This window comes from Rhinolophus sinicus, chromosome 6 (assembly GCF_057876585.1).
Source record: "Rhinolophus sinicus isolate RSI-liver-muscle chromosome 6, RSI-T2T, whole genome shotgun sequence".
Lineage (NCBI taxonomy): Eukaryota > Metazoa > Chordata > Mammalia > Chiroptera > Rhinolophidae > Rhinolophus > Rhinolophus sinicus.
In genome coordinates this window covers 63,062,402-63,086,900 of record NC_142506.1, presented here as the reverse complement: position 1 = coordinate 63,086,900, position 24,499 = coordinate 63,062,402, and positions in this window count along the sequence as shown.

The following is a 24,499-nucleotide window of genomic DNA, read 5'->3' as shown; positions in this document are numbered from 1 at the left end:
CTTTTGGAGCAAAAATTAATATAACACCCTATCTTATTTTCGGGGAAACATGATATCTGTGTTGCAAAGGATAAAGTTTACAAATTAGACCTCAAAAAATAAATCATATACAGAATCCATATGTTTTTGATTTGTGGAGAATGTTAAATATTCAAAATAGTTTTATAAATGTTACCTAATTGGATTTGATCCTGAGCTTTTCCTAGACCAAAATTTCAGTAGTGTAGACACTACCCACCTACATTAAATTTAAAATGCTGTTATATTCCTTTCTCTTTCACATGACTATAGCTTTTGTCAACTATGGTAAAACATAAATACCTACACATTTTAAAAAAATACTATGTAGGTTAGACAGGTCTATAGTTTTCGTATGTAATAATAATATGCTATTATTTTGACTTAATCATTTCACTCATTAAAGAAAAGCATGGGACTATAAATCAGACCATGGGTTCAAATTATAGGTATTTCACTGATTGTGGTTTTGGGCCAAGTTACTTAATCTTTCTGAGACTGTTTGCATACTGATTGAAGTGGTAAGAAGTATCTAGAACTGCCCTACAAATTGAAAAGTGCTATAGAGATATTAGCTGAACTATTACTTCAAAAGCAGTAGACATGTTGTGTTTTCACACACATTTCCATATAGGTTAATAGACAACCAACTCAAATATAAGATAATGCTTGATCAGTTCCCAGAGCGAAAAATATTTTTAAATATTATTTAGTCTCATTATATAGCCCACACGATAATGCATGGAGTTTCACTTTTCCAAGTTGACGTGCAGGAGACTCAAGTTGTTAAGTTACTTCTTCATCTAACATATTGCTGTCAGTTCTAGACTCTCTTCCTGGACTATTTGACCTGAGAAAGGTTAGAGAAAAGTGAACTGCAGCCTCTTCAGTGAAGCTGAGCTTGCAGGTTAGTCTCTCAAAACATGGTTTTAGCAGTGGGTTTTATGTCGTAATAAATTTGCTTTCTTCTTTAAAAAATAACATCAACAATCTAATCCATGGTGCTCTAGTCTACACTAAAGATAAAGTACTATCAAATGGAATTCAAACTGTTTTGCTTTCTTTTCTTTTTACTTCAAGGTGGTTCAGAATGTCAAGTTGCTGCATGTAGCAAGTGGATTATAGACTTCAATTTTAATATTCTAAAATAAGAATAAATGTTCTCACGCTATGGACACACTAGGGACCAAGTACAGTACTGCAATCTTATTTACTCCTTGAAGAGCGCTGGAGTTTATTAGTCTGGGTGAATGTAGAGGCAACAGGGAGAGCGGAAAATGACAACATGGTTCTACCTGTCAGTGATTTTCTTTAGCACGTAGCTGTAAAGAATAACAATCAAGTTCCTCGAACATATGAACACGGTCTATTTCAATGTGTCCTGAATGTTATTTGGCAAGTAGTTTATATGAAAACAATACATGCTATAAAACGATTTGCAATTTTTACCTCAAATATACTCCTTGCAGAAGGGGATCCAGATTTTTATTGTGTTTACTTAAGTTTTTGGGACTATCTCTCTATTTTGATTTCAGATAGTTTTCCTTATCAGTTCATTAGAAAGAAAAGGTGACAGTGCAGCAGCCTATATAGAAGCTGAACCATTTGTGTGGTCAAATTTTACTTATTTTTACTGGACCAGATTGATTATTCACATTCTTATTATGTTCAGTTAGTCTTGAGATGTGTCAGGTAGATGACATAATTTATACCAAGAGGCTGCAATTAATATTTAATTATTACAATGAAAGAATGTATTTTTATGGGTGCACAGAAAATCCTTGTTCCTTTTCAGAAATGCGTACCATTAGTAATAGTATATGGTATTGCTATACTCTTAGAAAATCAGTATTAAAGTAAAACTTGGTAAATATATATTTTTAAAATTATCTGGTGAATATAATTAAATATCATTAGAGATCTTTCATATATCTAATAAAATATCATTTCACCTATGCTAGTGAATGCATCAAAAGTACTGGTGACCACATACTAACAGACTAATTATTTTAATTCCTTCAAATAAGACTTCTTAAAAATTGTGAATGTCTGTCTTGAAGTCAAGAAGAAACCCTTTAAAGTAACAAAGTTCCAATAATGGAAAGCAATACATTGCAAATAGATTAATAATGATAATAAAAAGAAACACATTTGGTGGGAAATAGAAGGCTTTCTCATTTATATAACATTGGTGGTCACATACTCTAATAATGTTATGTTGATTTGAATACAAAAGAGACTATGACTTGGGGTACCATAAAACAAAACAATATGAGACTATGAAGTATGCCTTTCCACCCCACCATCACTCACACTCAATAGAAAATCAATTTTGAGCAGAAGCATGGCACAATTTCATTATGCAAGAAGGTTTGCAATGAACTGATGTGCAAGAAATTACAGTGAAAAGATGTAGTGGCCCCTCTCCATCTAGAAAATAATTTTTGAAGACCCATCTTTATATTTCATGCAGAGCAAGTCTTGAAGATAATCCTTGGACATTATAGTATGAGATAATTTCTATTTCCTATTTATATTTTAAAAATCAAAATTATTATGCAGACATGTGATAAAATAGCATATGAGTGATAAAATAGTCAGAGTCCTTCCTTAGAATTTCTCTTTGTCTTTGGCAGTTGACTTTATGTATGTGACTACTAACTCAGAGATGGTCAAGGTTTTATTATGGATTGGAATTAACTACACTCTAGAAGAATTTAAATAAATGTATAAAGGAAGATTAGGAAAATTATTCAAACCATGCACCCTGCATCTTTGTATGCTTGTACAATAATGTTAAAACTTACTTTTGTCTTTTAATTTCTTAAATAAGGTTGCGACAGCAAATCATTTAGAATAGCCATAGGTATTTTGTTACTAACTTCATTAAAATGTAAATCACAGGAGGAAGCTTTTACACAATGAGATAAAATTTTGCCTTTTAAGTTTTTCATGTTCTGGTAGTAAAAATAATAATTAGAAATTCTTTAAATAATGATTATAATCTTTATAAACATTTTCTGCTTCAGTAATTATTTCTCTTTTGAAAAAAGTATATTACATATTTTATGAAAATTAAACAATTGGCAAAATTAGCACATCAGAAAACTTCAGTTCTTAATAAAATTCAATCTAAGACTGGAATTTTAAAATATTGAGAGAAAACTACTTCAATATTTACACGGTAATTCAAATGAAATTGGTTTGAGCCTTAGTTCAATTATTACTTGTCATTTACCTATACACCTTAAAGTGACTCTCAGACTTAGCATTAATACCACCTCATTTTTGTATCTACTGGACAAAAAGAAAATGCATTTCAGAACGTGTACTGTATCTTCTATTTTTAACTTATTACAATATCATACTTATATATGAATGCCATTGGATAAAATAGATTGTTTTTTTCAGTATTTTAATAGACATAAGAGGTCAACTCTGTAGCTTTAAACCACTTCTTTAATCGTAATAGTAATATTAATAAGAAAAAGTAATACTAATAAGAATAGACATAAGAGGTCAACTCTGTAGCTTTTAAATCGCTTCTTTAGTCATAATAGTAAAACTAATAAGAATAAGGAGAACTGAAATACTATTGCAATGCTTGCTGGACACTGTCATAATATTTTTCTTAATTTTATTTTAAGTAAGTATTAATTCTATATGTTCTCCACTGGTATATTTCAAAGGGTTCAGTAGTGTGTTGACTACTTTATAACTGCTGCCTCATTTTTGGAAAGATGGACTTTTTTTTTTTTTTTCCAATCTAAAATGCCATTAAATTCAATGTGTCTCTTCAAAGGTACTATATCTAAGTGGAAAATTTTGCAGCAATTTTTCTTCTTTTTTTAACCTCCATCACAAATCTCAGAAGGTCACATGTATTTCCAGTAATCATATGATTTCACACTGAGAATTGCAATACACCTTTTCCCTAAATTTTTCCCTTCTTCCCCTTCAAGACAAAGTAATCTAAATATTTTGAGAAATGTATCTTTTAATTCTTTTTGAATTTGCTAGGACTAATGTGCTTACAAAATAGAGCCAACAAGTTGAAGTAAATTTGAACTAGCTGCTTATAAGATCTTGTTGTCACACCTGTATATTCTGTGTCACGTTTGTTTTAGAGAAGTGTTATCCTGGAAAACAAACACCATGTACATAGCGTAAAGCATTTAATCCTTACTTTGATAAATCACACACACACACACACACACACACACACACACACACACACACACAACTCACAGAACTCCCTATGTCCTCCTATAACGTGTAGAAAACATATAAAGAAATGAAACAAATTAGTATCAAAAGCTAACAAAACATCCACACCCAGTTATTAGTTTCGGTGAAAAAGGTTGAAAAAAAAAAGATTCTTGGATACAGGGATAGAAAGAAAAAAAAAAAGTTTATTAAGACCAATTATGTATTTGGTATGTCACAGGCATTTTGCTTGTTAACCAACCAAAAATTAAGATGACTATCTATTTTACTCTATTTAAAGATCAATGAAACAAGTGTCTCAAGAATTGAACTGAGAATGACACTTGTGTCTATATCACAACCAACTTATGTTTGAAAATTGTGCACAGTGATCATTGGGATGGGAGATTCTAGCTAAATGAGAGAAAGGCTGGGGATAAAATTGAGAGGAAACATGAATTGTAGCTACCTATTAAATATATATATGGAAATATCAGGGAGGTATTTGGATATAAAGTTCTGAAATTCTGAAGAGAATGGGGTAAAAATTGGAGATACAACCACGTAAAAGGTCAATAAACCCCGGGAAAGTGGGATTTGGTTGCAGAATGAATTTGGAGTGAGGAAAGAAGATTGCCTAAAACAGAGGCTGACAGACTCTAGCATCTACTGATCAGTACTGAAGAGTCAAGGATGGAATTAGAAAAGGGCATCCTAGATGGGTAGTAAAACTAACTAGGTGAGTGTAGTGTCATGCAGACCGAAAGGAGAAATTTCACGAAGACTATGTACGGGGTGAACACAAAACGATGCTGAGAATAGGATGCAATGATTGTTTTATTAGAATCTAAGGACTCTTACATATCTTTTCATTCCCATGATACTTTTTTCTCCCCAGTGCTTTGCTTACTTTTACAAATATGGATTCACAAAATAAGAGTTACTTTAAATGTCTAGAGTTCTACCAATGTTATTTTGTTGGCTTCCTTACAATTTCCCTATGAGCACTTATACTACTCAAGTTCTGGTGCACACAAAAATTTCCCTAAAACTGAGGCTATTTCAAATGTGGACAGAGCTGCTTCCTACATATTTCAAATGGGGGCAGAGCTGCTTACTTCAGTGTTAACTCGGTGTTTACAATTAACCATTTCTTACCCTCTGGTTTGTCTTGATCAAACTTTAGTCTGGCTTCTTACTACCTGACAAGACCCTCGATTCTAGCGCACCTCTAAGTCTGACCATGACACTTCTCAGCTAAATGACAGAATTACCGGCTCATTACAGCGAGACAGGTTTTCTGTCAAACCACATCGATTGTATAGTTAGCTTTTTCTACCCCTGTATATTCTCTGTTCTTCCCCTTACTTATTTCTGACTCTTCCGTAAAAAAGAGAATGTTTCTCATTTTGAAATTGAGAGGCTTGCAGATTTCTGAGATTGGAGTGTTCTCTCAATTGCAAATTATTCTAATGTTTTTTTGTTTTTTGTTTTTTTTCACCAAGCCTAGATTTATTTTTATTTGATGATTTCATTCAGTAGCAAATCTAGGTATTTGAACACATACACGTATATGAATAAAAAGAGAGTTCTATAAATCAATGGCGTGGCCGTGAAGATTATTGACTTACAGTATATCTTAGATGTTTAGAAGTGTTTAAATGCTTAAAAATGTACACTTATGCCACTGCTAAATAAAATAGGTGTTATCATTCCAACTCTATAGAAGTTATAGGTAAATTAATTACTCAAGGGCATATGAGTAATAAATGATCAAGTCAAGTTTTCAACAACGGATCTATTTGATGAGAAAATATACCATTTACCCACCATAGAATAGTGCCTTATAAAATATTTTGTTGGAAAATACAAGTTATAAAGCTGAAATACTATCTTTCCATTCATCCTCCACAATTGTTTGTTTGTATCTCTTCAAATTCAGTTACCAAGTCTCAAATCGTTTATAAGCTCAGTAGTAATATGAAATCTACGTATTATCTAATTCTCTCACAAGGATGGTAAAGCTCGATAAGATCTTCAAGATAATGTATTCCTATTTCTACATTGTCAAATGAGAAAAAAATAATCTCCAAGGTTTTAAAGAAATTATGAGACTATAAACAGTCAATAAACAATAGCAATTTTTTTCTTTAGCTTTCTCTTCAAAGTCCTACTATGATGTTCATATTTATTACATAATTATAAATAAACTGCCGCTTTTCAGTAAACCATACACACAAATTTAGTTTCCTGATACAATAAAAGTTGTGTTGTTTTGTTTTTGTTTTAACTTCTCAGTTCTACATTACTACCAAGACTAATCCCCAAAATTGTTTTAATTCCTAAAACTGGAGTCTTTGGTCTGATATTTCACCAGACTAACATTTAAGTATGAAATATGCAACATTATGTATAGTATGATAAACAATGAAGACACACACACACACAAAAAAAAAAAAAAAAAAAAAAAAACCAGAAAAACTCCTGGTACCCAAGTAATCTAAATTAATCCTAACGATAATAAAAGGGCTAGTTTTAGGTCTTTCCTATTATAATTTGTTGATGCCATCTCAGAATTTTTAAACTATAGTTTGATTTCAGGAGATATTAATTTTTTAATATAGCAGATTCTAATTATTTAATTTCATTTTGCCAAATTAAACAGACAATTTTTTTAATTAAATATTTTTGCAACAAAACCTGGGACTGCATTGGAAATTGTTAAGTGAATTATGCATATTTTTCTCAGAAAACTTTGGGAATCAATAGTTAAAATAAATAAACTGATATTTGCTATAGACAGCTTGTGCTTTTCTCGCTCGATGGCAACATTAATTTTCCAAGTATGGCTTCTCCTATTCACTTTAACAGGGAAGATATATTAAGGCCTACTTGCAGTGTAATTCCTAACATTTGATTGCACTTTTCATAACTGTCAGGTCAGATAGTGTTTCCCAAGAGAAGACAAAGGACAGTAGAATTCAATAGACCAAGATGGTGCGAAGACCCTCGAATTGACACATTGCATCATTCAAAAGGAAAAAACAACAACAACAATACATAATCAAAACAAAAGCTGGTAAAAGGTTATGAACATTTTTACATATGAACTGAAGACATGTGAGCAAATAATTTTATTTCTTCTTTACTAAATTAATAACTCTGATTAAATTCAGATCATTCTCCCTTAAGAGGACTGTCAGTCAACTCTCCAAAATTAAAAAGAGTGACTAAGATGAAGAATTGTTTCTATGTTACATGGAGAATATAAGTGACAGTAGCTAAGGCCAGGTTTGTAACACAAACAGATTGGAGTTCAGGATCAGGGCAAGTACACATAAGTAAGAAATATATGCAGGCAAGATGCAGCCAGTGAGTCCATAGTTCCCAATATATCAAGAAATATTTGTCTGGAAGGAGGAGGATGGATTGTGATCCCAGAGAACTAGACAGAGGCACGCATGGTAAAATGACTGATTCACGGGATATAACCGCCCCAAATTCTAGGCTATTGTTGAACACCCATATGTTCATTAAGGGCCTTTGCTTCATAAAATTAAATAGGTGTAAGGGTCAGAAATTGAGCATTTCCTTAAAAGTAATATGTAACAATGTTATTCACTACTTGTGTTATACAAGCAATACAATTGTCATAACCATTATCATCCCCCCATTTTATATATTAGTTACAGAGTTATGCCATGAATCATATCGTAGTGGTGTATTAGTAAGCGTTTGTAGAAAATCAATTAAAATGTGTGTTTATCAAGCACCAAGCAATGTGGGTGAGAATGTGGTACTTTTTGTTGATCTAGGGACTAGCTGACAACCACCTTGTGGTCAGGCCATTCATATACCATCCAAAGCCCCTGCAGAAATGAGGCAGTTCATGATCCAGAAATAAGAATTCACCTCCCACAATTTCAATATATTTAGAGAGATTGACAGTTTTGGAGAACAGAGAAATAATCATTGAATATATCATCAAAACTTTATTTAAAGACAGAGAATAATAATATTTGCTAGAAGACTGAAGTTATTTAATAGCACACTTGATACAAAGAAAATTAAAACATAAAATAAACTGCTTCTTCTAACTACCCTCATCAAGTAAAAACATTGCTTGCTATTTCAATTATAGTCTTCAAGTATCTGTTGACTTCTGCATCAGTATGTGTAAGATTCAAATTAATCTCAAGAATTAATTAATAAATAATAATAGGACTGTAGTTATATAAAAAAGAGTAATCAGGGTCTGAAATGTTAACATAAAGCTAGCAAGGTAAAGACATTACTTCTAGTTCTGCCTTCAGCTGAGCTTTATGCCGTGCTCTTAATTAAAAACAAAAACAAAAAAACTGCATATGTGTGTGTGTGTGTGTACATGCACGCTTGTATTCACCATATTGGGAGGAAACAGCCATGAAAGAAACTGAACAAAAAAACAAAAGAGGTTGTAAAGTTCTGACTGGTTATCCTTGGAGAAATCATATGAAGTTCAATGCATTCAAAGGTAAAAAGGATAAAGTTTAAGGTTATCAATCATGTTCCGAACCTTTCCACTAGACGTCCAAAACCTAAATTACAAAATATAGTTCCCGTTTATGTCCCCCAATGCTCCCAGAAAGAGAGGATGCAAATAAATCCATGGGGGTAGTGACGTGAAGGACTCTTTTTAAGACAATGATGTTTCCATTGTCTTCTCCTGCCCTTGCCCTCGTCAAATGCTCCTTTAGGTTCCAGTACCCCGACCCCCTAACTCTCCACTCCACCAGAGGTCTTCTCCAATCCTTCCAGCACATTCTCCTTCACCATTCTCACTACTTCTGTAGCATCTTTTGTCTCTCAGCCTCACAGGCTGTGGCATGTCGCTTGTTTGATTTTTGTGAATACACTATTTCTCCCTAGGTAAGATCCTAGAGGACTTAACAACATATTGTAACTATGATCTGTGGGTATCGTATTCGGCCAAGACAAGAGATCTACGCTCAGAATAGATGCACAATCAATATTTGTTGCTTAAAGGAAGAAATAATCTCAGCCGAGGACCAATTAACTCCACTTCTTTGTATCATGAGGGATAATACCAGGTGTTTCTCTGCTAAGTATTCTCTAGCTTAATTTAAGATTTGCCAAGTCAAAAACATTTTTTTTTCCCATTACATTATTTTGACAGTCAAAAGCTACTCAGCTTACTGTGAATGTCTCTGCCTCAAATGTAAGGTCAATATGAGTAGAACTATTGTATAGAGAACAGGTTTTATAAATCACTTCCCAGATCATACTTAACAATACTGTGTTCTTGAATGTATTACTAATAGTCATTAAGGAATCAAGAAAGGCAGCCATTACTTCTCATCTTCAGAGATTAGAAAGTTAACCTCAGACACAGGACTGGTGGAATGAGGTTAAGCTCAGGTTAGAAACCCGTGCTCTTTAAAATATGAGGACTTTTTAGGATGTTCACCCTGGCTTCTCTACTAAATTTCAGTCTTTAATATTTTCCACAGACCCTAAGTCCCAATATGAAGAGGTTGGGATACATAGAAATTATCTTGAAAACAAGCAAAGTAATACTACCTAACCTATATTGGTTCTGAGGTATAACTGAGTTAATATATGTAAAGTTCTTCAAAAGGGGTCTGGCACATGATAAGTGACTGATAAGAGCCAGTATTATTATTTAAATTATTGATAGAATTATTGCAAAGGGGGTTTGATTTCAATTTTCAGCAAAAACTATATTCCTTATTTTTACCCACTTGTCTACTTCTTTTTCTTCAAATCTGTATCGAATACAAATTTAGTCTCTGAATAGATATGTAATAGCTGAAATCATTATGAGTAAACATTTCTATAACTTTATAAAGCCATCTAAGAATTAGTTTTCTTCTGCTTAGTTTTTGGATTCCCTAAATTAATGTCAAAGCAAGGTAGACAAAATAAAATTTCTAAACATGAGATCAATAAGAATTCAACGACTTGTGCAAACTACATCATTTTAAGCATCCTTTTAAATGGATTTATACTTTTTTGGTCAGCCTCTGTAAAGACTTTCTCTTTCAAAGTTCAAAGCTTGACTATAACAAACAAATAATACATGGCGACAATGAACTACACAAATGAATGGTAAAAACCATGTAGATAAACAATTCAATGGATTTTGTTTCTTGTCTAGAATTCTCAGTATCTGACTGAATGCAAGTAAATACAGCTTTTTGATTATGATATTACTCAGTTATTAATTATTTGCTCACGTTTAAACTGGTTTGAAAGTTTCACTAAATGGGATTAATTAAAAACATGTGAAGCCTAATTCAGGTGTAAAATGTTCCCAATTTAATTTTAACATTATTTAAGAAGAAAGAAGCCTCTCTGATTCCCAGAGTAATGAGGCCCTTGAATAATGATGCTTATAAGGTGAGCTGGTAGTCTACACTATTTCCATGATAAAAACACCACAATTACATCTCTAGATATGAGACCTTCTATATTTGTAGAAAGTGGAAAAGGATAAAATACTAAAAGTAGCAACTGGAAGAGGTGCTTCCTTCTTTCTTTACACAATTACCTGTTAAAAGCAATATATTGTCTAAGTAAATATATTCATTCATCATTCAAGATTTATTGGGGCATATAGGGTACCCATATTGGTAAAAGGGTACAGACTTTCTATCTTGAGTAAGGTCTGAGGGTCTAATGCTAACATGGTGACTACAGTTGATGACATTATTGTATAACTGCAATTTGCTAAGAGATTACAACACAAATCTTTCCATAAAAAAAATAAACGTAAAAAAGGGGTAATGAATGTGTTAACTCAATGTGGGGAATCCTTTCACAGCGCATGCATATACCAAATCATCACGTATGCTTTAAATATCTTATTTTTACTTGTCAACTATGCCTCAATAAACTGGAGAACGAGATTTACTGTCAATATATGACTTTGCATTTATGCATCTTGTACACCTCTGATCCAGATCACTCTTGTCTCATTACTGCAACAGGCTATCCATCGGTCTTTCTGACTGAAATTAGAATAACCCCTCCATTCTAAACACAACAGAAAGAATAGCCGCCTGTACATTCCTCTTATCTTTTGGTACTGTTGTGCTGAGGAAATTTCATTTCCTTAAAACTGATCAGCTAATTGTTTACTCCATCTCGCTTTGGACTGGCCCTGGATTGTCTGCCATCTACTTGATCCAAGCGTTTAAATTGCAATAATAATAATAATAATAATAATAATAATTATTATTATTATTATTATTATATAATAAATATAATAATTATTATTTCAACTACAGTTGATATTCAATGTTATTTTATGTTCGTTTCAGGTGTACAGCATAGTGGTTAGACATTTATAAAATTTAGAAAGTGATTCCCCCAATAGTCCCAAATTACTGAAAAATACATGATGTATATAATTATGACAAAACCAAGACGAGGTCACTTTCTCTGATCAGGTACAATTTATCAAGGTCTATTCTAGCATTTTAAATAGATTTACTAATTTAGGCTAACGATACTCTTTTACAGTACACGCTATTCAAATTTAAACCAAAGAAAACAAGATTTCTGATTTTTGCATTTTAAAAGATACATGAGAAACGCATAATAAAACGTATTTCTTACTAGCACAGGGCTCATCAGTGAGGCACACAGCCCAGCCCTCTCTAGACTTAGTTCAATTTAGTGAGTGAATTCACTACATTCATAGCATGGACTCTGAGCTTTTCCTTCTTTTTCTAGCTGTTTTAATTTTGCATTTGTAAGATTAATGACAGAGAGAAAAAAAATTCATTTAAAATGTCTTTTTGCAAACCCCAGGTCCTCCAAAGAGACAGACATCTGCATCTCCACTCTGATGATTTTCATCTTCCAAAGAAAGAATTTAAGTTATATTCTTTAACTTGAGTTAATGCTGATATTTTTCGTTTAAAAATTTGCACTGGAAATCTGACTGTCTAGTTCTGGCCAAGCTCAGAAATACTGAAGCCGTGGGAGGAAATAAAAATTAATACTGGAGCAGTTCCACAGCAACCGTGGGGCTTCATTACCAAAATCACACACGCAGTTCTGCCGTTCGAGTTTCTTATACATCAAATAGCACAAACACACTGCATGGTTCATTGAGTCCCTAATTTTTCACTTGGATAAATTATCTAGATGTGCCAAATCACACGCATTAATCCTAGGGAGAAGTAGCATAGTTTATTTTAGAAAAAAAAAAAGGACTCGCTTTCAGATTCTGTATCAAATTGACTTATTCTACAGCGCCTCAAAATACTCCAATTATCAATAGAAAGTCAAACCAGAGGCAAGTCAGTAATGTTCAGAAAAAGACTCAAACAAACTAGACCTGAATGACGTCAGAGCATTTTTTACACCAGCCGTAGAGCCCTCCCTTTTTGTTGCTCAGAATTTTTCTCTTGCCACCCTGTCCCCCCTGCCCGCCTTCCCCTCAGCCTGTTCAAGTACAATACAGTTTCACTTGTGCGGCAAGATTTAGTTAAAACTGCTTATTTCAACCCTAATAGCTACACTGGCTTTTATTTGTCTTGCATGTGTTATTTGGGGCTAGTAGAGCGTTTTTGTAAATACCTCTGATAAACAATAGATGACTAAAATTACATATTTGTATATGTATATAATCTTATATGTATACTAAAATACAAAAGAGAATGTATTGTAGCAGATATAAAATACTAAGTAAATGATCTGAAAATATTTACAAGTATAGACTTGGGGGAAATTTATTGAACAAATATATCTAGTAAGTCAAACAAAAAAGCTCATAAAAGTATATTACGACATATGTATCATTTTGCTATGGAGACATAAAGAAGCCATGCACAAGGCTCCGAGGGTCTGCTACGTGAACACGACGGAGCCAGGAAACAAAAGTCCTTTCCTTTTGCAACGCCTCCTTTGTGCCTTCTACTGAACAAGCTTTAGGAGAGCCGGCACAGAAAAATATTTTAAGGGCCCAGGTCCATTTTCAACAAAAGCATAAAAAGTTTGTATTTCAAGTTAAGGGGCAATACATCAATAACTGGCACAACTTCTAATTAAATTTTTTCTCTCAAATATATATATATATATATATATATATATATATATATATATATATATATATATATATAATATTATATGAGAGCAGTGCATGAGGGAACAAGAAAAAGTATCTCACATATATCACTTGAGTTATGGTTCACAAATAAAAGTTTTTAAAATATTATATCTTATTAGGAGAGTAAGCCCCAGAGAGAGAGAGAGAGAGAGAGAGAGAGAGAGAGAGAGAGAGAGAGAGAAAGAGAGAGAAAGAGAGAGAAAGAGAGAGAAAGAGGGAGGGAGGGAGGGAGGGAGGGAGGGAGGGAGGGAGGGAGGGAGGGAGGGAGAGCGGGAGAGAGAGAGAGAGAGATCGAGAGAGAGATCATTTCTACTAGCAGTTATGGGAAAGACAGTCAAATACCTATTTCAAGCACTGAAGTTATATATTAGATTTCCATTTTGTAATATTTTAGGAAGATATTCAAATGGTAGTTTTTCGGTTGGATTTTAGGTAAGAAAGGCTCATGACGAATAGCAAACACTGGTAGTATAGCCAAGCTGTTATGAAATCCTTAAATACAGTAGGGTAGTCAAGGGAAGTAGATTGAGTTACCTAAAGTTATTGTAATGTGGTCTCATCTTTAGATTCAGAGCCATAAATACTGGAGTTATGAAAAACTGAATGGCTGATATTCTCTTACAGCAACATTTTAGAGATAGCATTTAGAGAAAATTGGAGTGACACGTTAAGTGACATAACTTGCGTCACAGGACTAAGAGATTTGACAACCCCAATATTGATAACTGACAATATATCATCACTCTATGTTGTTGTATACACACTAATCATCAACTCTGATTATCTCCTATTTATTTACATAATTGTTTTCCATGTAATTAAAATGATAGACGTATGCTAGATTAAGTATCAGCTGCAATGAACATTGGAGCATACGTGTCTTTGTGGATAAATTTTTTCAGATATTTTGGGTAGATACCATTTGGCGGTAAGAAAAGATGAAACAGGACCATTTGTGACAACATGGATGGATCTTGAGACTATAATGCGAAGTGAAATAAGTCAGACAGAAAAAGCAGAGAACCATATGATTTCACTGATATGTGGTATATGAACTAAAAACAACAAAAGAACAAGACAAACAAATGAGAAACAAAAACTCATAGACACAGACAATAGTTTAGTGGTTACCAAAGGGTAAGGGGGGAGGGGGGTGTTAGATGAGGGTAAAGGGGATCAAATATATGGTGATGGAAGGAGAACTGACTCTGGGTGGTGAACACACAATGGGATTTATAGATGATGTAATACAGAATTGTTCACCTGAGATCTATGTAACTTTACTAACAATTGTCACCCTAATAAACTTTAATTAAAAAAAAGGCAAATGAGAACAAAAAAAAAAAAAATGTCAGCTATGGCTTTATGATAAAGGATGATTTTTTTGCTTTTTTTTTTTAAGCCAATGACCTCTAAAATATCCAACAGATTTGATAGGTTGTGTCTGTTTTATTTAAAGTTGCTGTAAATCTATCTAGTACCTTATATTTCACATAAAGTGCTTACTTTACTTAGGAAATGAGTGGTTATATAGTAAGGAGAAAAGCAGTAAAAATATGTTGGAGCAATTATAAAAAGAACATATTGGTTTCTCAACACATATAATATTTGTAGTAGGAATAGTAGTAGTATTATAAGATTACAGTGCCCTTAATTTTTTCAAGTGCATAAAAATCAAATAATTGAATAATTCAAGGCATGTGCAGGAGAAAAGAGGATTATCTTTTGACTCTAAAGAGAGGGGAATGTCAAGGTGTAAAGATATTAAAATAAGTCCACCATGTGCTCTGTCAGGATACTCAGATAAATTAGTCAGTCAGGCTAACCTGATACAGGAACCAAGATAAAGAGAAGTGAAAATGTTATGACATTCACATGGCTTAAGTGGATAAGAAATATTCCAAAATCTAATAATTCAACCTTCAACAATTTAATAAATAATAATAACCATGCCACTAAAACAAGAAATGGAAAACATGCCATTACGAGATTAGTTTATTTGGCAAGTTTCTGACATATGGAAGTGATGGCATTTATTATTCTACGTGTACAAAGCTCCAGCTGAACTTTGATGTTCTGCTTGAAGAAGAGATGGCTTATTGGGTCATGATTCTATGTCAGTGTCTCACTCCAGACACACTGAGGTTAGTTTATGCTCAAGTTCTGCATAGTTTTGTGCACAGGCTACAGACAGATGAGTCACTCTCACATTGAAAAGAAAACTTTCTTCTCATCCCACTTTGTTTTCCACTCAAAACATTTTGTTGTCTGAAGTCTTGTGCCCAGCCACTCCCTATTGATACCTTCCATGAAATATCTGACTTGTTTACCCAAGCCCTTGAGCATTATTTCCAAAATAAATCTGTGATTCACTCTTTTTCATGAATTGAATTTTACTCCCAGTGTAGCTTAAGAATATTAGTATTCTATTGATAATACAGAAAGACAGAAAAGTTCTGAAGTTTTGATGCTCACTATTTAGAAAAGATCACTGCCTCTTGGTGTTAAAGAATAAATCAAAATCTGCTGGAGCGATCAGAAAACCTAAAATGATCAGAAAGGTGCCTCAATATCAAGTTCATTGAAACGAGTCCAAGATTCTTCATCTGTTAAGTCCTTATTATAAAATATGGAATGTAAAATTTCCACATTTAGGCAACATTGAATCAACTATAATACTAAAAGACTCCAGCACTTTCTGCAATACATGACATGTGGAAGCAAGTGAAAATTTCAGGGAACAATATGAATCTTTATAACAGCTCTGGGAGTTGAGATATACTTCAGGCCATTGTGAGAGTTCAGGTAGCTAAATTGGAATTTCTTTGGTAAATATTTATTTTCATGAGCCAGACACCCGCAAAGGAGAACATAATGACCATTTTTTTTAACTAAAAGCTAAAGATGTCAGATTTCAGAGAACAATAAAAGACATAAAAAATGAAATGGAAAACCGTGTTGTGTTTCTAGTAGTTTACAGTAGCAGATTTCTGCTTTGAACCATGCTGGGGAAAATAGTTTAAAAATTAGTGGCACTGCTTTCACTTCTGGCTAAGATGGAACAACAAACAGAAACCAGATATATTCTCCTCACAGAAACAACCAAAAGAAAGACAGAATATACGAAAGAACAATTTTGAGAAAAGGGAGAGCTGGGAACTAAAATAAAATACAATGTGATCTCTGAGAGATGGGGTATCAACGAGAGAAGCCCGACATTTGTGTTCAGGACTCCTAGCCAATGGAGGGCAAGCTAGCAGAGCCCGAGAGACTCTGAGTGGGGGAAAGTATGCCAGAGGGCTGGGACCCCAAGGCTACTAGGGGCTGGGCGGACAGACTCCTGGACGGAGAGCTGCACACAGAAAGATAGGCTGGCCATGACCCTGGTTATTCAGTCAGTACTGCTTGCTGAGTATTATAAAGCTTGGCACGGGCTGTCTTTCTCCTATTAGCATCATGGTGTGTGGATAACAACTGATAACACTACACTTTGTTTCCCCTGAGATTTTAGGGAGATTAAACGGTTTTCCTATGCTTATCAGCCATTTGGAAAACATCTTTGTAAATTGCCTACCCAATGCCTTGCTAACTTTTCAAGTTCTTTTCTGTCTCTTTCTTTTTAAGAAGTTTTATATACATACATATATATATATATATACACACACATATATATAGACACACACATATATATGTATATGTATATATGTGTATATGTGTGTATATATACATATGTACACACACATATATTTTTATGTATATACATACATATATACATACATATCTATATATCTATATATCTATATCTATATCTATATCTATACATCCACCTATATATGATGTGATTTGCCCCCACTGGCTTTAATTTTTACTCATCTTTTGTATCGTTTGATAAGCAGATATTCTTAATTTTAATACACCCAATCAATAAATGTAGTGTTTTTTTTTTTTTAAGTAAATATCATAGCTTGCATTTACAAACCAAGAAGTCATAAAGGCATTCTCCGTATTGTCTTCTAGAACCTGTGTGACTTTACTTAAATTTAAATCTACAATTCATCTAAACTTTACTTTTGCATATGGTGTAAGGTCAGGATCAGTTTTAACCTTTCCACACTCAGAGCGAATTGACTTATTCATTTAAAGATCATTATTTTCGAATCTCTCCAGTGACACTTGTATCATAACTCCAGTGTTCAAAAAGCTATAGGTCTACTCTGAAGTTCATGGCACTGTCATCCTATGACTCCAAGTCAATTCAATCCAATTTCAGGGATTATTTGATTCAAAGTTAAATTCCAGGCCCTTTCAGGCCCAGTCCACTTCCAGCTCACTTTTTGTTTTAAGTGACAACTCTTGAGATCTTTAGATTCTCAAACAACATTGAGGAAAGTTCACCAGACTCTGATATTTAAAGATTGGTCGTTATTGTGTGGGAGTTATCATGCAATATCTTCTATATCTACAGCGTCCCAAACATCTGAGTAAGTCACCACTCTACTAGGAAGACATTCAGTCTCAGATTCAGAATATGTCAAATACTTTTTGCTTTAACTAAAAATGAATAAAGCATGGGGTTGGGGCAATGAAAAATATCTACTCATATATATGCCGAAAATGGAAAAATAACAATCTTACTAAGACATGCCATCATATGACATGATCAATACACGATTCTTACCAGATCCAAAACAATTCACACACAGGTAAAAAGTAACATTTCTAGCAAAAAATAGAAGTTATCTTTCTAATGGCCCTAATACGTTCCAAATTGAGCCTGATTTTCAGTTCAGAAAAGACAAGGTGTGACTGCTGAAAATTTCATTAACGTTTTGTCAATTTCTTATGCTTTAAGCAATTTCACTTTAGCTTTTTATGTATCTAAAAAGCAGAGGTAACTGATTTTATACAGTATTATGTTAAAGTAAAGTTTCGGGTACATTTCAAAAGCCCTCTAATTTTTACGTATGTAAAAGATGTGAGACTTTATATAGTACAACTTATATTTAATCTAGTTTCTTGATGTGTGAGAAATTGCCTTCATTATTTAAATAAATATACCTTTCAAGGACCATGTTACTTTCAAAATTTGAATTTGACCTTGCTTCAGAGTAAATGACTATCCATGCTTTTTTAACATTAAACAATGACACGTCTTAAAAATAGCTATACAACATCATAAATATACTATAATTAAACATTAGTTATCTAAAAACCGGTTATAAAAAATTTATGCTTTTTCTTCTGTTGTCAATTTCATAACGTTAACTGACTGAAAAACTTGGGTGGCTATTATATATAAGGACCTATGGGAGTGCAAGGGAGGAGACCTTGTTTATTGATCACTTAAGATGATGTCCTTAGAACACCTGTTAGAACACCAAGTCCATGCCTTTCTTTTTTTTTTTTTTTCATGTTTCATTTGCTCTCTTCTTTTACTGAGTGACAGGAGGCTTCATATCCCAGCTAGAATCTCCTTCAAGCAAGTTTGCCATGTGGCTGTACGGAGCAGAGCCCGTCCTGACTATGCAAGGCATATACAATGAGAAACAGATCCACTGTTCCTGGGCAAAACGTGATACTGGAGGCTAGATATACATCGATCTAAGTTACTTAATAACAAACCATTTGCTGAAACTCATGCTGGCATTTCAAGTTACGAAATTATGCATGCATCATATCGATATGACCTTAGAGAAAGAGGTTAGAGATTCAGACATCAATTGTATACATTTATCAGTAGATTTGGAAGCAGACATAAAAGGGAATGGAGAGATCCCAGGAAACTGGAATGTTGTAAGATTGGAAAAGGCAACTTTTACCAGAACTAAAGCTATTGTACTATGATAGGGAAAACTTAAAGCAATGGAGTCTCAATTAAATGCATCTACTGTTTACATTGCATTAGATAAACAGAGAATAAGAGTGGCAGTAAGCAACCTATTTCATCTGAATACAACAACTTAGATGAGTGTTATCCCTCGACCCAAAAGACAGTGCCCTCAATCTAGTTCACTTTATGTACAAAGAGAAAGATATAATGGTGATAAAGCAAATGATAACAACCGATATGAAAATGATCTCAAGTATATTTTGGGATGGTTATTGGAATATCAAACAGATTAGAAGCCAGTGGAATAGAAACAGATGAGTGTTGAGAGTGTCGTTCTATTTAAAACAATACAAAAATAATAATTTTGAGATTGAACAAAAAGTCCTAAGATTGTTTAAGACTTGATATTACCTTTGATACCGTAACACAGACCCCTAGGTGATTAAATTAAAGAGACTGGCAACACAAATGTTACTGAGGATGTGGTAAAACCATAAATCTCATATAGTATTGGCTAGAATATAAATTGGTACAGCCAGATAGAAAAAATGTCCTCTCTCTCTCTCTCTCTCTCTCTCTCTCTCTCTCTCTCTCTCTCTCTCTCTCTCTCGTACATACACACCCTTGAATTCTCAAAACAACATTTCACTTAAATCTCAAAAGCTTTTATTTATTCATAAAGGCACAAAAATGGTGCTGAGTCATAGGGAATTTTCTGTGTGTCTAAGATAAATTCCAACTCATGTTTTGAACAGCTCAAATTAAATTGGAAGCATTGCTATTTTTTTTAATGAAATGAAAACTCTGCTCTTGCCAATTTGCTATTCTTTCTATTTCAATGGCATGTGCACACCTGCCTGTGCGTGTGTGTGAGTGAGTGAATGTGTGTATCAATGTGTGTTGGTTGTTCCCATGTATGTAATAGTATGTTCTTCTGGCCTCCAGGAAATTTAATATAGAGATAAAATCAAAACCCAATGTCTTTAACAGTTCATGTTTAATAATACTATGTTTATGTAAAACAATTGCTATATCCAAGACCACATAGTCTATAGTACAGCACAGTGTAGTGAAGTATAGTGGGATACAGGTGTATCTTCACAGTGAAGCAATGTGCTACCTGATCTGCCCCTTTCAGTGGAGTCTTACAGGTTCCCCTCCAGTACTTAGTATGCATTCAGGACAAGAAGCAGTCCCGCCTATTCCATTCATGTGAATGGGCAAAATTCAGTCCCAGAGCACCGGACACTGATAGGTTCTTCTCCCTGGGAAAGCCAGTACTAGTACACTTATCTAGATAAACTGGACTCCCAACAGAGGAAATTCAGTTCAAATGTGCCACAGACACACTCAACTGAAAGGTGATTTTTACACTAATATTCTCCATCCTAGTAAGCAGCTTCAAAATTAATATTCTCAAGTTGTTTAGAAGATAATCCAATGATTCATTCCTAGTTCATAATCAGTAGATCAGTGAGTCCTTTGTAAGATTTCTGCCATGCACATGAACACAACACAGAAAGCTGTTTATGTCACATAGTGCAGATTTACCCCCCAGGTCCTAGGTCAAAGTGCACGTGTGCTGTGGTGTTGCCTTTGCATCCCCTAGGTAGGCTGCAACGATCCTCTGTAACGAATGCTTACATTTTATTCCCCACGCATTTGTTGGCTTTGCCATTAACTGTCAATATCCTAGGAATGAAGACCTTGTTTCTTTATCTCGATAGTTCAAAGTGGCTAACACAGTGCTGGAACTTAGTACATACTCCAAAAAAAAGCAAAATGCATAGCTGATGCACAGATCATAACCTTCTTCTGGTTATCAACGGAAGTACAAGCTGACTCCTTTCTGATCTAAGAGCAATATGTTTGGTGCCTGTGAGAGCAATGAATATATAACCCCTTAAAGACAGGACAATATCAAGAAGTTTTATTGTGGACATACCAGTAATAAAGCTCTAAGCGGTCTTTACAAAGGCTTCTAGCCACAGAGGCATTTGATGGTCTCTTATGTTGGGCATGTTTTCTTTGGAAATACCACATTTGTTTCCATTGATATTCTTTTTGTGTTTCCACACACCCACTTTGTCCTTTTAACAAAGACTGAAGAGAATGTATGTTCCCTAAGGATCAACTTCGGCTGTTTGAAGTATTAACACTGATGTACTTTCACTTACCTAGAGATGATTTCTACATTTTTTTCTTTCGTCCTTTCCCTGGGTAGCTTTCCTTCCCATGAATTTATATCATTCTATATGATCTGAATACAATCACATCATACCGAGGGTGCCAAAAACATGTATACACATTTTAAGAAAGGAAAACTATTATAATTGAAATATTCAATATATACCGATAATAAAAGATGAATACAAGTCATGTTTGACTTCTGCAATTACAGGAGATGCTCAAAGTGGTTACCATCAGCCTCCAGACACTTCTGATGACAGCAAACTACTGCTTGAGCAACGTTGACCAAAGTGTCCACTTGTATACATTTTTGGGTGACCCCAGTATATCAAACATGTTCATAATATTTTATTTCTAATTTCTAATTGATTCAAGGGTCACGATATTGTTCCCAAACTATTCCCATCAAATAAAACCATACTGATTATTCACCTGGATACACCTTCAGTGATATCTATTCTTGTTTTCTTTCTAGTAACTTCTGTTTGAGTTTGCCACCCCCTTTCATTGCCACAGAGTTCAGTTTGATCACTTAACCCTCGGTTGCTCTTCATTTTTCTAAAGTTATTGATGCTGAGAAGTTGTAAGTTAAGTTCCTTTGTTTGTTCAGCATCCAGGCTTGTTACTTAACTTTTTTTTTTTTTTTTTCTGCCTTGGTCTCTTTTTAACTGTCCCCCTCATTGTCCTCAGCTCCTTTTCCTCCTCTCGTTGGTGGTTGTGTTACTTCCTTTCTGCTGTTACTTCACCCTTAATTGTACAATATCCTTCAACAAACCTTAAAGAAAAAAATTATAGCATTTTTCTATCAGAAATCTGCATTATATGGATGTATGTCTCTCCCTTCCACTTCCCTATAGACAGTTTTTTAAAAATAATAGTAAAAGAAAACATTTTCTTTCACAACTTGAAATATGTTTGCTATAACATCCTACTGAGCAAAGGATAATATTGCATATTTGGATTTATTTAGAAGGAATCACAGGAACTACATAACCTTAGAAGTTCGACAGGATGGAATTGAAGAGTAGCACGCCAATAGGAAATCTACCAGTGTGTCAAATGAAATGGGTTTGTAAGTGATAATCATCTTAATGGGATCGTCTCTTTTAACATCAAATGGGAATGATTTTCTGCACAGTATTGAATGTTTTCCTTTGAATACTCTTGTTTGAGAAAAGAAAAAAAAAGGTTTTCTTAGAAATATCTACAGCAACTCATAAGAAAAAAGGAATTGTTTCAACCCACGAAGCAACCTCAGACAGCCTCAAGGTCTTATTATCTAAAGTTAATTCACCAAAAAAGTAATGCTGTTTGTCATCTAAATGTAAGAATATAAGAAATATTAAACTGATCCGTTATCCAATATCTATTTTCAACAGTGACTTTCAGAGAAATTTTAAGGAAATTATGTCTTTTATCTATCACTTCAAACAATATATATTCAGAGTGTCTCTCCTATGTGATGTAACAATGCCTTCAAATTATTTATATTATTAAGGCTATACCTTTAAGTTTTGATGTAAAATTCTCAACTCCTTTATGAAATGGATATTTATTGAATTTCTACTGATGGGAAGTAACTGGAAAAAGACACTGATATGACTTAAGCCCATAAGGTTTAGATTTAAATATAAGAGTTTTAGATCATGATATACAGCAAACAAGTTCATGATTTGATTCATTATGTGATGGGAATGAAATTAAATTATATTAAGGGTTGTGATATAGGAAATCCTGGGGTAGGTGTTTTCATAGCGCCTTTTATAGTCCTCCCAACAATCGTATGAATCGATATCATCACACCCACTTAGAATAGAAAACAGAAGTTCTGAGAGTTCAATTTGTCCAAATTCATATTGGATGATCCCAGTTAATGCCAACAGTGTCTTGTTTGGAAGCCATGTTCTTTCCTCACTGCATCACTCATAATCTATATGTGTCCTCCTTAGACGTTATTATTCTTTAAAATATTTATAGTAAGTTATAAAATTGTAAAAAGTTATCAAGTCAAATTTTTTAAATCTTTAAAATAAAAAGTTATCTTTCTATCTGCTATTTTGAGCTAATAAGCAATTAATCAGAGCTGTGCTAGAATTTCTCAAAGAGTGTATGTTCTAATTTTCTATAAGGTCTAAAATATTCTCTTCATTAAAATTAACTTTCCTGATGGTAATTCCCTCATGTTTACTTGGAGATAATGATACTACCTCATGTAACTCACTGAACTGTTTTCAGGCTCAAACAAGCTAATACAGGTTGGAGTTGGAGTGGTATTTAATTATCCCTTTGTCCTTCCTCGCTTCTGAGCAAATTCAGAAAATAGACCTAAAAGGTAGCGCTAACACATGGGTATCTTTTTTTGTAACTGGACTAAACATCAAGGTTTGGAATTGAAATCAACAAAAACACCTGCAATCAAACTCAGATGCGAGCACCAACCAGTGAGCTGACCAGAGTTGGTAATGTCCTAAAATGAATGCACGTAGAACATTGCAGCCTGCCTCACACTGTCAGACACAGAAAAACAAGAACTGGATCAGAAAAGATGTGTTGTTTGGCCAGCCTCCAGAGGTATAACATGAGCTCTGACCCAGTTTCCAGTCATTCACAGAGGAAAGCAGAAATAATAAAATAAAACTGAAAAATAAGGTCACCCTTTCTGTACCAAATCAGATAATGCCAGAAATCCAGGACAGATATTGTGGTAGAAATGGCTAATTTTGGCCCAATATCAATCCTCCTCTTATACAGAAAAAAAAGAAAAAGAAAAAAAAAAACACGCTGAGAAAATGACTGCTGTGATGAAGTCTGTGGCAGTGGGATTAGGTTTGGATAAACAGCATAGGAGCAGAAGATGTGACTAACTTTTGGTTTTGTCTTTATATTCCTCCTGCCTCCCAGCCACTCCGTACATGAGCAGAAATGCAGAAGTAAGACATCTTTGATCATATACTAAGGCAAAGCCTAAGGATGGAGAGGAAGGAGTCTGAGAAGCACCTACTTTGAATATTGGTCCTGGATCATATCGCCTATGGACGGGGTGGAACAATTTTTGTCATGTTAAAAGCAGTATATTTTGAAGGTTCTTGCTATATCACCCTAGCATATAACCTTAC